The sequence below is a fragment of the Hemiscyllium ocellatum genome, chromosome 9, assembly GCF_020745735.1.
Source record: "Hemiscyllium ocellatum isolate sHemOce1 chromosome 9, sHemOce1.pat.X.cur, whole genome shotgun sequence".
NCBI classification, from domain to species: domain Eukaryota; kingdom Metazoa; phylum Chordata; class Chondrichthyes; order Orectolobiformes; family Hemiscylliidae; genus Hemiscyllium; species Hemiscyllium ocellatum.
The window spans coordinates 22,592,611-22,605,396 of record NC_083409.1 but is presented as its reverse complement, the minus strand read 5'-3'; positions in this window follow the sequence as shown (position 1 = coordinate 22,605,396).

The following is a 12,786-nucleotide window of genomic DNA, read 5'->3' as shown; positions in this document are numbered from 1 at the left end:
CTCGGGGAATGACACTGCGACAGGGGGAATGACACTGCGACATGGGGAATGATGCTGCGACACGTAGAATGACTCTGCGACACGGGGAATGAAACTGCGACATGAAGAATGATGCTGCGACACGGAGAATGACACTGCGACACGGAGAATGACACTGCGACACGGGGAATGACACTACGACACAGAGAATGACCCTGCGGCACGGGATAATGACACCGCGACACGAGGAATGACACCGCGACACGAGGATAGACACTGCGACACAGGGAACGACACTGCGACACAGGGAATGACACTGCGACAGGGGGAATGACACTGCGACACGGGGAATGACACTACGACTCGGGGAATGACACTGTGACAGGGGGAATGACACTGCGACAGGGGGAATGACACTGCGACGGGGGAATGACACTGCGACTCGGGGAATGACACTGCGACACGGGGAATGATACTGTGACACGGGGAATGACACTGCGACTCGGGGAATGACACTGCGACACGGGGAATGACACTGCCACACGGGGAATGACACTGCCACACGGGGAACGACACTGCCACACAGGGAATGACACTGCGACACGGGGAATGACACTGCCACACGGGGAATGACACTGTGACACGGGGAATGACACTGCGACACGGAGAATGACACAGCGACACGGGGAATGACACTGCGACACGGGGAATGACACTGCGACATGGGGAATGACACTGCGGCACGGGGAATGACAGTGACACGGAGAGTGACGCTGTGCCACGGGGAATGACACTGCGACACGGGGAATGACATTGCGACATGGGGAATGACACTGCGACACGGAGAATGACACTGCGACACGGGGAATGACACTGCGACACGGGGAATGACGCTGCGACACGGGGAATGACACTGCGACACGGAAAAATGACACTGCGACACGGAGAATGACACTGTGACACGGAAAATGACCCTGCGGCATGGGATAATGACACCGCGACACGAGGAATGACACCGCGACACGAGGAGAGATACTGCGACACGAGGATAGACACTGCAACACAGGGAACGACACTGCGACACAGGGAATGACACTGCTACAGGGGAATGACACTGCGACATGGGGAAACGACGCTGCGACACGTGGAATGAGACTGCGACACGGGGAGTGACACTGCGACAGGGGGAATGACACTGTGGCACTGAGAATGACACTGCGACACAGGGAACGACGCTGCGACACGGGGAATGCCACTGCGACACTGGGAATGACACTGCGACACGGGGAGTGACACTGCGACACGGGGAGTGACACTGCGACACGGGGAACGACACTGTGGCACTGAGAATGACACTGCGACACAGGGAACGACGCTGCGACACGGGGAATGCCACTGCGACATGGGGAATGACACTGCGACACGGGGAGTGACACTGCGACACGGGGAGTGACACTGCGACACGGAGAATGACATAGCGACAGGAAGAATGACACAGCGACACAGGGAACGACACTGTGACACGGGGAGTGACGCTGCGACACGGGGAATGAGACTGCGACAAAGGGAACGATGCTGCGACACGGGGAGTGACACTGCGACACAGAAAAATGACACTGCAACACGGAGAATGACACTACGACACGGAGAATGACACTACGACACGGAGAATGATACTGTGACACGGGGAAAGACGCTGCGACACGCCGAACGACACTGCGACACGGGGAATGACAGTGCGACACAGGGAATGACACTGCCACACAGGGAATGACACTGCGACACGGGGAATGACACTGCCACACGGGGAATGACGCTGCGACACGAGGAATGACACTGCGGCACGGGGAATGACACTGCGACACGGGGAATGACACTGCGACACGGGGAACGACACTGCGGCACGGGGAATGACACTACGACACGGAGAATGATACTGCGACACGGGGAATGACACCGCGACACGGAGAATGACACTGCGACACGGAAAAATGACACTGCGACACGGAGAATGACACTGCGACACAGGGAACGACACTGCGACATGGGGAATGACACTGCGACACGGGGAACGACACTGCGGCACGGGGAATGACACTACGACACGGAGAATGATACTGCGACACGGGGAATGACACCGCGACACGGAGAATGACACTGCGACACGGACAAATGACACTGCGACACGGAGAATGACACTGCGACACAGGGAACGACACTGCGACATGGGGAATGACACTGCGACACGGGGAACGACACTGTGGCACGGACAATGACACTGCGACACAGGGAACGACGCTGAGACACGGGGAATGCCACTGCGACACGGGGAATGACACTGCGACACGGGGAGTGACACTGCGACTCGGGGAGTGACACTGCGACACGGGGAGTGACACTGCGACACGGAGAATGACATAGCGACAGGAAGAATGACACAGCGACACAGGGAACGACACTGTGACACGGGGAGTGACGCTGCGACACGGGGAATGAGACTGCGACAAAGGGAACGATGCTGCGACACGGGGAGTGAAACTACGCCACGGAGAATGACACTGCGACACAGAAAAATGACACTGCAACACGGAGAATGACACTACGACACGGGGAATGACACTACGACACGGAGAATGACACTACGACATGGAGAATGATACTGTGACACGGGGAATGCCACTGCGACACGGGGAATGACACTGCGACACGGGGAGTGACACTGCGACACGGGGAGTGACACTGCGATACGGGGAATGACACTGCGACACGGAGAATGACACTACGACACGGAGAATGATGCTGCGACACGGGGAACGACACTGCGATACGGGGAATGACACTGCGACACGGAGAATGACACTGCGACACGGGGAGTGACGCTGCGACACGGGGAGTGACGCTGCGACACTGAGAATGACACTGCGACACGGGGAATGACGCTGCGACACGGGGAACGACACTGCGATATGAAGAATGACACTGCGACATGGGGAATGACATGCAACACGGGGAATGACACTGCGACACGGAGAATGACACTGCGACACGGGGAATGACAGTGCGACAGGGGAATGACACTGCAACATGAAAAATGACACTGCGACATGGAGAATGACACTATGACACGGGGAACGACACTGTGACACGGAGAATGACACTACGACACGGAAAAATGACACTGTGACACGGGGAATGACACTGCGACACGGAAAAATGACACTGTGACACGGGGAATGACACTACGACACGGAGAATGACACTACGACACGGGGAATGACACTACAACACGGGGAATGATACTGCGACATGGGGAATGACACTGCGACACGGGGAATGACACTACGACACGGACAATGATACTGCGATACAGGGTATGACACTGCGACATGGAGAATGACACTGCGACACGGAAAAATGATACTGCAACACGGGGAACGACACTGCGACATGAAGAATAACGCTGCGACACGGGGAATGACGCTGTGACACGGAGAATGACACAGCGACACGGGGAATGACACTGCCACACGGGGAATGACATTGCGACATGTGGAATGACACTGCGACATGGGGAATGACAGTGCAACATGGAGAATGACATTGCGACACGGGGAATGACACTGTGACATGAAGAATGACGGTGCGGCACGGAGAATGACACTGCGACACGGGGAATGACACTGCGACATGGGAAATGACACTGCGACACGGAGAATGACACTACAACACGGGGAATGACACTGCAACACGGGGAATGACACTGCGACATGAAGAATGACGCGGTGACATGGAGAGTCACACTACGACACGGGGAATGACACTGTGACACGGAGAATGACACTACGACTCGGGGAATGACACTGCGACAGGGGGAATGACACTGCGACACGGGGAATGACACAGCGACACAGAGAATGACACTGCGACACAGAGAATGACACTGCGGCACAGGGAATGACACTGACACGGGGAATGACACTGTGACACGGGGAACGACACTGCGACACGGGGAATGACACTACGACTCGGGGAATGACACTGTGATAGGCAGCAGGACACAGACAGGCAGAATGAAACTGCGATATGTAGACTGACACTACGACATAGAGAATGACATGGCAACACAGGAAAATGACACTACGACACGGGGAATGACACCGCGATGCGAGGAATGACACTGTGACACGGGGAATGACGCTGCGACACGAGGAATGACACTGCGGCACGGGGAATGACACTGCGACACGGGGAATGACACTGCGACAGGGGGAATGACACTGCGGCACGGGGAATGACAGTGACACGGAGAGTGACACTGCGGCACGGGGAATGACACTGCGACACGGAGAATGACATAGCGACACAGGGAAACGACGCTGCGACACGTGGAATGAGACTGCGACACGGGGATTGACACTGCGACATGGGGAATGACACTGCGACACGGGGAACGACACTGTGGCACTGAGAATGACACTGCGACACAGGGTACGACGCTGCGACACGGGGAATGCCACTGCGACACGGGGTATGACACTGCGACACGGGGAGTGACACTGCGACACGGGGAGTGACACTGCGACACGGAGAATGACATAGCAACAGGAAGAATGACACTGCGACACGGGGAATGACACTGCGACACGGGAAATGACACTGCGACACAGGGAGTGACACTGCGACACGGGGAATGACACTGCGACACGGAGAGTGACACTGCGGCACGGGGAATGACACTGCGGCACGGGGAATGACGCTGTGACACGGGGAATGACGCTGCGACACGTAGAATAACACTGCGACACGGGGAATGACACTGCGACATGAAGAATGATGCTGCGACATGGAGAATGACACTGCGACACGGAGAATGATACTGCGACACGGGGAATGAAACTGCGATATGTAGACTGACACTACGACATAGAGAATGACATGGCAACACAGGAGAATGACACTACGACACAGGGAATGACACCGCTGCACGGAGAATGACACGGCGACACGGGAAATGACACTGCGACACAGGGAATGACACTGCGACACAGGGAATGACACTACGACACGGAGAAAGATACTGCGACATGGGGAATGACACTGCGACACGGAGAATGATACTGCGACACAGAAAAATGACACTGCGACACGGAGAATGACACTACGACACGAAGAATGATACTGCAACACGGGGAACGACACTGCGACATGAAAAATAACGCTGCGACACGGGGAATGACGCTGTGACACGGAGAATGACACTGCGACACGGGGAATGACACTGCCACATGGGGAGTGACACTGCGACACGGGGAATGAAACTGCGACACGGGCAATGACATTGCGACCCGTGGAATGACACTGCGACACGGGGAATGACAGCGCGACACGGAGAATGACACTGCGACACGGGGAATGACACTGCGACACGGAGAATGACACTGCGACACGGGGAATGACACTGCGACACGGGGAATGACGCTGCGACACGGGGAATGACACTGCGACACGGAAAAATGACACTGCGACACGGAGAATGACACTGTGACACGGAAAATGACCCTGCGGCATGGGATAATGACACCGCGACACGAGGAATGACACCGCGACACGAGGAGAGATACTGCGACACGAGGATAGACACTGCAACACAGGGAACGACACTGCGACACAGGGAATGACACTGCTACAGGGGAATGACACTGCGACATGGGGAAACGACGCTGCGACACGTGGAATGAGACTGCGACACGGGGAGTGACACTGCGACATGGGGAATGACACTGTGGCACTGAGAATGACACTGCGACACAGGGAACGACGCTGCGACACGGGGAATGCCACTGCGACACTGGGAATGACACTGCGACACGGGGAGTGACACTGCGACACGGGGAGTGACACTGCGACACGGGGAACGACACTGTGGCACTGAGAATGACACTGCGACACAGGGAACGACGCTGCGACACGGGGAATGCCACTGCGACACGGGGAATGACACTGCGACACGGGGAATGACACTGCCACACAGGGAATGACACTGTGACACGGGGAATGACACTGTGACTCGGGGAATGACACTGTGATAGGCAGCAGGACACTGACAGGCGGAATGAAACTGCTATATTGAGACTGACACTACGACATAGAGAATGACATGGCAACACAGGAGAATGACACTGCGACACAGGGAACGCCACTACGACATGGGGAATGACACTGCGGCACGGGGAATGACACTGCGGCACGGAGAATGACACAGTGACACGGAGAGTGACGCTGTGCCACGGGGAATGACATTGCGACACGGGGAATGACGCTGCGACACGGAGAATGACGCTGCGACTCGGGGAATGACACTGCGACAGGGGGAATGACACTGCGACATGGGGAATGATGCTGCGACACGTAGAATGACTCTGCGACACGGGGAATGAAACTGCGACATGAAGAATGATGCTGCGACACGGAGAATGACACTGCGACACGGAGAATGACACTGCGACACGGGGAATGACACTACGACACAGAGAATGACCCTGCGGCACGGGATAATGACACCGCGACACGAGGAATGACACCGCGACACGAGGATAGACACTGCGACACAGGGAACGACACTGCGACACAGGGAATGACACTGCGACAGGGGGAATGACACTGCGACACGGGGAATGACACTACGACTCGGGGAATGACACTGTGACAGGGGGAATGACACTGCGACAGGGGGAATGACACTGCGACGGGGGGAATGACACTGCGACTCGGGGAATGACACTGCGACACGGGGAATGATACTGTGACACGGGGAATGACACTGCGACTCGGGGAATGACACTGCGACACGGGGAATGACACTGCCACACGGGGAATGACACTGCCACACGGGGAACGACACTGCCACACAGGGAATGACACTGCGACACGGGGAATGACACTGCCACACGGGGAATGACACTGTGACACGGGGAATGACACTGCGACACGGAGAATGACACAGCGACACGGGGAATGACACTGCGACACGGGGAATGACACTGCGACATGGGGAATGACACTGCGGCACGGGGAATGACAGTGACACGGAGAGTGACGCTGTGCCACGGGGAATGACACTGCGACACGGGGAATGACATTGCGACATGGGGAATGACACTGCGACACGGAGAATGACACTGCGACACGGGGAATGACACTGCGACACGGGGAATGACGCTGCGACACGGGGAATGACACTGCGACACGGAAAAATGACACTGCGACACGGAGAATGACACTGTGACACGGAAAATGACCCTGCGGCATGGGATAATGACACCGCGACACGAGGAATGACACCGCGACACGAGGAGAGATACTGCGACACGAGGATAGACACTGCAACACAGGGAACGACACTGCGACACAGGGAATGACACTGCTACAGGGGGAATGACACTGCGACATGGGGAAACGACGCTGCGACACGTGGAATGAGACTGCGACACGGGGAGTGACACTGCGACATGGGGAATGACACTGTGGCACTGAGAATGACACTGCGACACAGGGAACGACGCTGCGACACGGGGAATGACACTGTGATAGGCAGCAGGACACTGACAGGCGGAATGAAACTGCTATATTGAGACTGACACTACGACATAGAGAATGACATGGCAACACAGGAGAATGACACTGCGACACAGGGAACGCCACTACGACATGGGGAATGACACTGCGGCACGGGGAATGACACTGCGGCACGGAGAATGACACAGTGACACGGAGAGTGACGCTGTGCCACGGGGAATGACATTGCGACACGGGGAATGATACTGTGACACGGGGAATGCCACTGCGACACGGGGAATGACACTGCGACACGGGGAGTGACACTGCGATACGGGGAATGACACTGCGACACGGAGAATGACACTACGACACGGAGAATGATGCTGCGACACGGGGAACGACACTGCGATACGGGGAATGACACTGCGACACGGAGAATGACACTGCGACACGGGGAGTGACGCTGCGACACGGGGAGTGACGCTGCGACACGGGGAGTGACGCTGCGACACTGAGAATGACACTGCGACACGGGGAATGACGCTGCGACACGGGGAACGACACTGCGATATGAAGAATGACACTGCGACACGGGGAATGACATGCAACACGGGGAATGACACTGCGACACGGAGAATGACACTGCGACACGGGGAATGACAGTGCGACAGGGGAATGACACTGCAACATGAAAAATGACACTGCGACATGGAGAATGACACTATGACACGGGGAATGACACTGTGACACGGAGAATGACACTACGACACGGAAAAATGACACTGTGACACGGGGAATGACACTGCGACACGGAAAAATGACACTGTGACACGGGGAATGACACTACGACACGGAGAATGACACTACGACACGGGGAATGACACTACAACACGGGGAATGATACTGCGACATGGGGAATGACACTGCGACACGGGGAATGACACTACGACACGGAGAATGATACTGCGATACAGGGTATGACACTGCGACATGGAGAATGACACTGCGACACGGAAAAATGATACTGCAACACGGGGAACGACACTGCGACATGAAGAATAACGCTGCGACACGGGGAATGACGCTGTGACACGGAGAATGACACAGCGACACGGGGAATGACACTGCCACACGGGGAATGACACTGAGACACGGGGAATGAAACTGCGACACGGGGAATGACATTGCGACATGTGGAATGACACTGCGACACGGGGAATGACAGTGCAACATGGAGAATGACATTGCGACACGGGGAATGACACTGTGACATGAAGAATGACGGTGCGGCACGGAGAATGACACTGCGACACGGGGAATGACACTGCGACATGGGTAATGACACTGCGACACGGAGAATGACACTACAACACGGGGAATGACACTGCAACACGGGGAATGACACTGCGACATGAAGAATGACGCGGTGACATGGAGAGTCACACTACGACACGGGGAATGACACTGTGACACGGAGAATGACACTACGACTCGGGGAATGACACTGCGACACGGGGAATGACACAGCGACACAGAGAATGACACTGCGACACAGAGAATGACACTGCGGCACAGGGAATGACACTGACACGGGGAATGACACTGTGACACGGGGAACGACACTGCGACACGGGGAATGACACTACGACTCGGGGAATGACACTGTGATAGGCAGCAGGACACAGACAGGCAGAATGAAACTGCGATATGGAGACTGACACTACGACACGGGGAATGACACCGCGATGCGAGGAATGACACTGTGACACGGGGAATGACGCTGCGACACGAGGAATGACACTGCGGCACGGGGAATGACACTGCGACACGGGGAATGACACTGCGACAGGGGGAATGACACTGCGGCACGGGGAATGACAGTGACACGGAGAGTGACACTGCGGCACGGGGAATGACACTGCGACACGGAGAATGACATAGCGACACAGGGAAACGACGCTGCGACACGTGGAATGAGACTGCGACACGGGGAGTGACACTGCGACATGGGGAATGACACTGCGACACGGGGAACGACACTGTGGCACTGAGAATGACACTGCGACACAGGGAACGACGCTGCGACACGGGGAATGCCACTGCGACACGGGGTATGACACTGCGACACAGGGAGTGACACTGCGACACGGGGAGTGACACTGCGACACGGAGAATGACATAGCAACAGGAAGAATGACACTGCGACACGGGGAATGACACTGCGACACGGGAATTGACACTGCGACACAGGGAGTGACACTGCGACACGGGGAATGACACTGCGACACGGAGAGTGACACTGCGGCACGGGGAATGACACTGCGGCACGGGGAATGACGCTGTGACACGGGGAATGACGCTGCGACACGTAGAATAACACTGCGACACGGGGAATGACACTGCGACATGAAGAATGATGCTGCGACATGGAGAATGACACTGCGACACGGAGAATGATACTGCGACACGGGGAATGAAACTGCGATATGTAGACTGACACTACGACATAGAGAATGACATGGCAACACAGGAGAATGACACTACGACACAGGGAATGACACCGCTGCACGGAGAATGACACGGCAACACGGGAAATGACACTGCGACACAGGGAATGACACTGCGACACAGGGAATGACACTACGACACAGAGAAAGATACTGCGACACGGGGAATGATGCTGCGACACGGCGAATGATACTGCGACACAGAAAAATGACACTGCGACACGGAGAATGACACTACGACACGAAGAATGATACTGCAACACGGGGAACGACACTGCGACATGAAAAATAACGCTGCGACACGGGGAATGACGCTGTGACACGGAGAATGACACTGCGACACGGGGAATGACACTGCCACATGGGGAGTGACACCGCGACACGGGGAATGAAACTGCGACACAGGGAATGACACTGCGACACAGGGAATGACACTACGACACAGAGAAAGATACTGCGACACGGGGAATGATGCTGCGACACGGCGAATGATACTGCGACACAGAAAAATGACACTGCGACACGGAGAATGACACTACGACACGGGGAATGACACTGCCACATGGGGAGTGACACTGCGACACGGGGAATGACACTACGACACGGAGAATGACACGGCGACACGGGAAATGACACTGCGACACAGGGAATGACACTGCGACACAGGGAATGACACTACGACACGGAGAAAGATACTGCGACACGGGGAATGACACTGCGACACGGAGAATGATACTGCGACACAGAAAAATGACACTGCGACACGGAGAATGACACTACGACACGAAGAATGATACTGCAACACGGGGAACGACACTGCGACATGAAAAATAACGCTGCGACACGGGGAATGACGCTGTGACACGGAGAATGACACTGCGACACGGGGAATGACACTGCCACATGGGGAGTGACACTGCGACACGGGGAATGAAACTGCGACACGGGCAATGACATTGCGACCCGTGGAATGACACTGCGACACGGGGAATGACAGCGCGACACGGAGAATGACACTGCGACACGGGGAATGACACTGCGACACGGAGAATGACACTGCGACACGGAAAAATGACACTGCGACACGGAGAATGACACTACGACACGGAGAATGACACTGCGACACGGGGAATGACACTACGACACGGAGAATGACCCTGCGGCACGGGATAATGACACCGCGACACGAGGATAGACACTGCGACACGAGGATAGACACTGCGACACAGGGAACGACACTGCGACACGGGGAATGACACTGCGACAGGGGGAATGACACTGCGACACGGGGAATGACACTATGACTCGGGGAATGACACTGCGACAGGGGGAATGACACTGCGACACGGGGAATGACACTGCGACGGGGGAATGACACTGCGACTCGGGGAATGACACTGCGACGGGGGAATGACACTACGACTCGGGGAATGATACTGCGACACGGGGAATGACACTGCGACTAGGGGAATGACACTGCGACACGGAGAACGACACTGCGACACGGGGAATGACAGTGCGACACGGGGAATGACACTGAGACACGGGGAATGACACTGTGACTCGGGGAATGACACTGTGATAGGCAGCAGGACACTGACAGGCGGAATGAAACTGCTATATTGAGACTGACACTACGACATAGAGAATGACATGGCAACACAGGAGAATGACACTACGACACAGGGAACGCCACTACGACATGGGGAATGACACTGCGGCACGGGGAATGACACTGCGGCACGGGGAATGACACTGCGGCACGGAGAATGACACAGTGACACGGAGAGTGACGCTGTGCCACGGGGAATGACATTGCGACACGGGGAATGACGCTGCGACACGGAGAATGACGCTGCGACTCGGGGAATGACACTGCGACAGGGGGAATGACACTGCGACACGGGGAATGATGCTGCGACACGTAGAATGACTCTGCGACACGGGGAATGAAACTGCGACATGAAGAATGATGCTGCGACACGGAGAATGACACTGCGACACGGAGAATGACACTGCGACACGGGGAATGACACTACGACACAGAGAATGACCCTGCGGCACGGGATAATGACACCGCGACACGAGGAATGACACCGCGACACGAGGATAGACACTGCGACACAGGGAACGACACTGCGACACAGGGAATGACACTGCGACAGGGGGAATGACACTGCGACACGGGGAATGACACTACGACTCGGGGAATGGCACTGTGACGGGGGAATGACACTGCGACAGGGGGAATGACACTGCGACTCGGGGAATGACACTGCGACACGGGGAATGATACTGTGACACGGGGAATGACACTGCGACTCGGGGAATGACACTGCGACACGGGGAATGACACTGCCACACGGGGAATGACACTGCCACACGGGGAATGACACTGCGACACGGGGAATGATACTGCGACACGGGGAATGACACTGCCACACGGGGAATGACACTGCGACACGGGGAATGACACTGCCACACGGGGAATGACACTGCGACACGGAGAATGACACAGCGACACGGGGAATGACACTGCGACACGGGGAATGACACTGCGACACGGGGAATGACACTGCGGCACGGGGAATGACAGTGACACGGAGAGTGACACTGCGACACGGGGAATGACACTGCGGCACGGAGAATGACACTGCGACACGGGGAATGACACTGCGACACGGAGAATGACACTGCGACACGGGGAATGACACTGCGACACGGGGAATGACGCTGCAACACG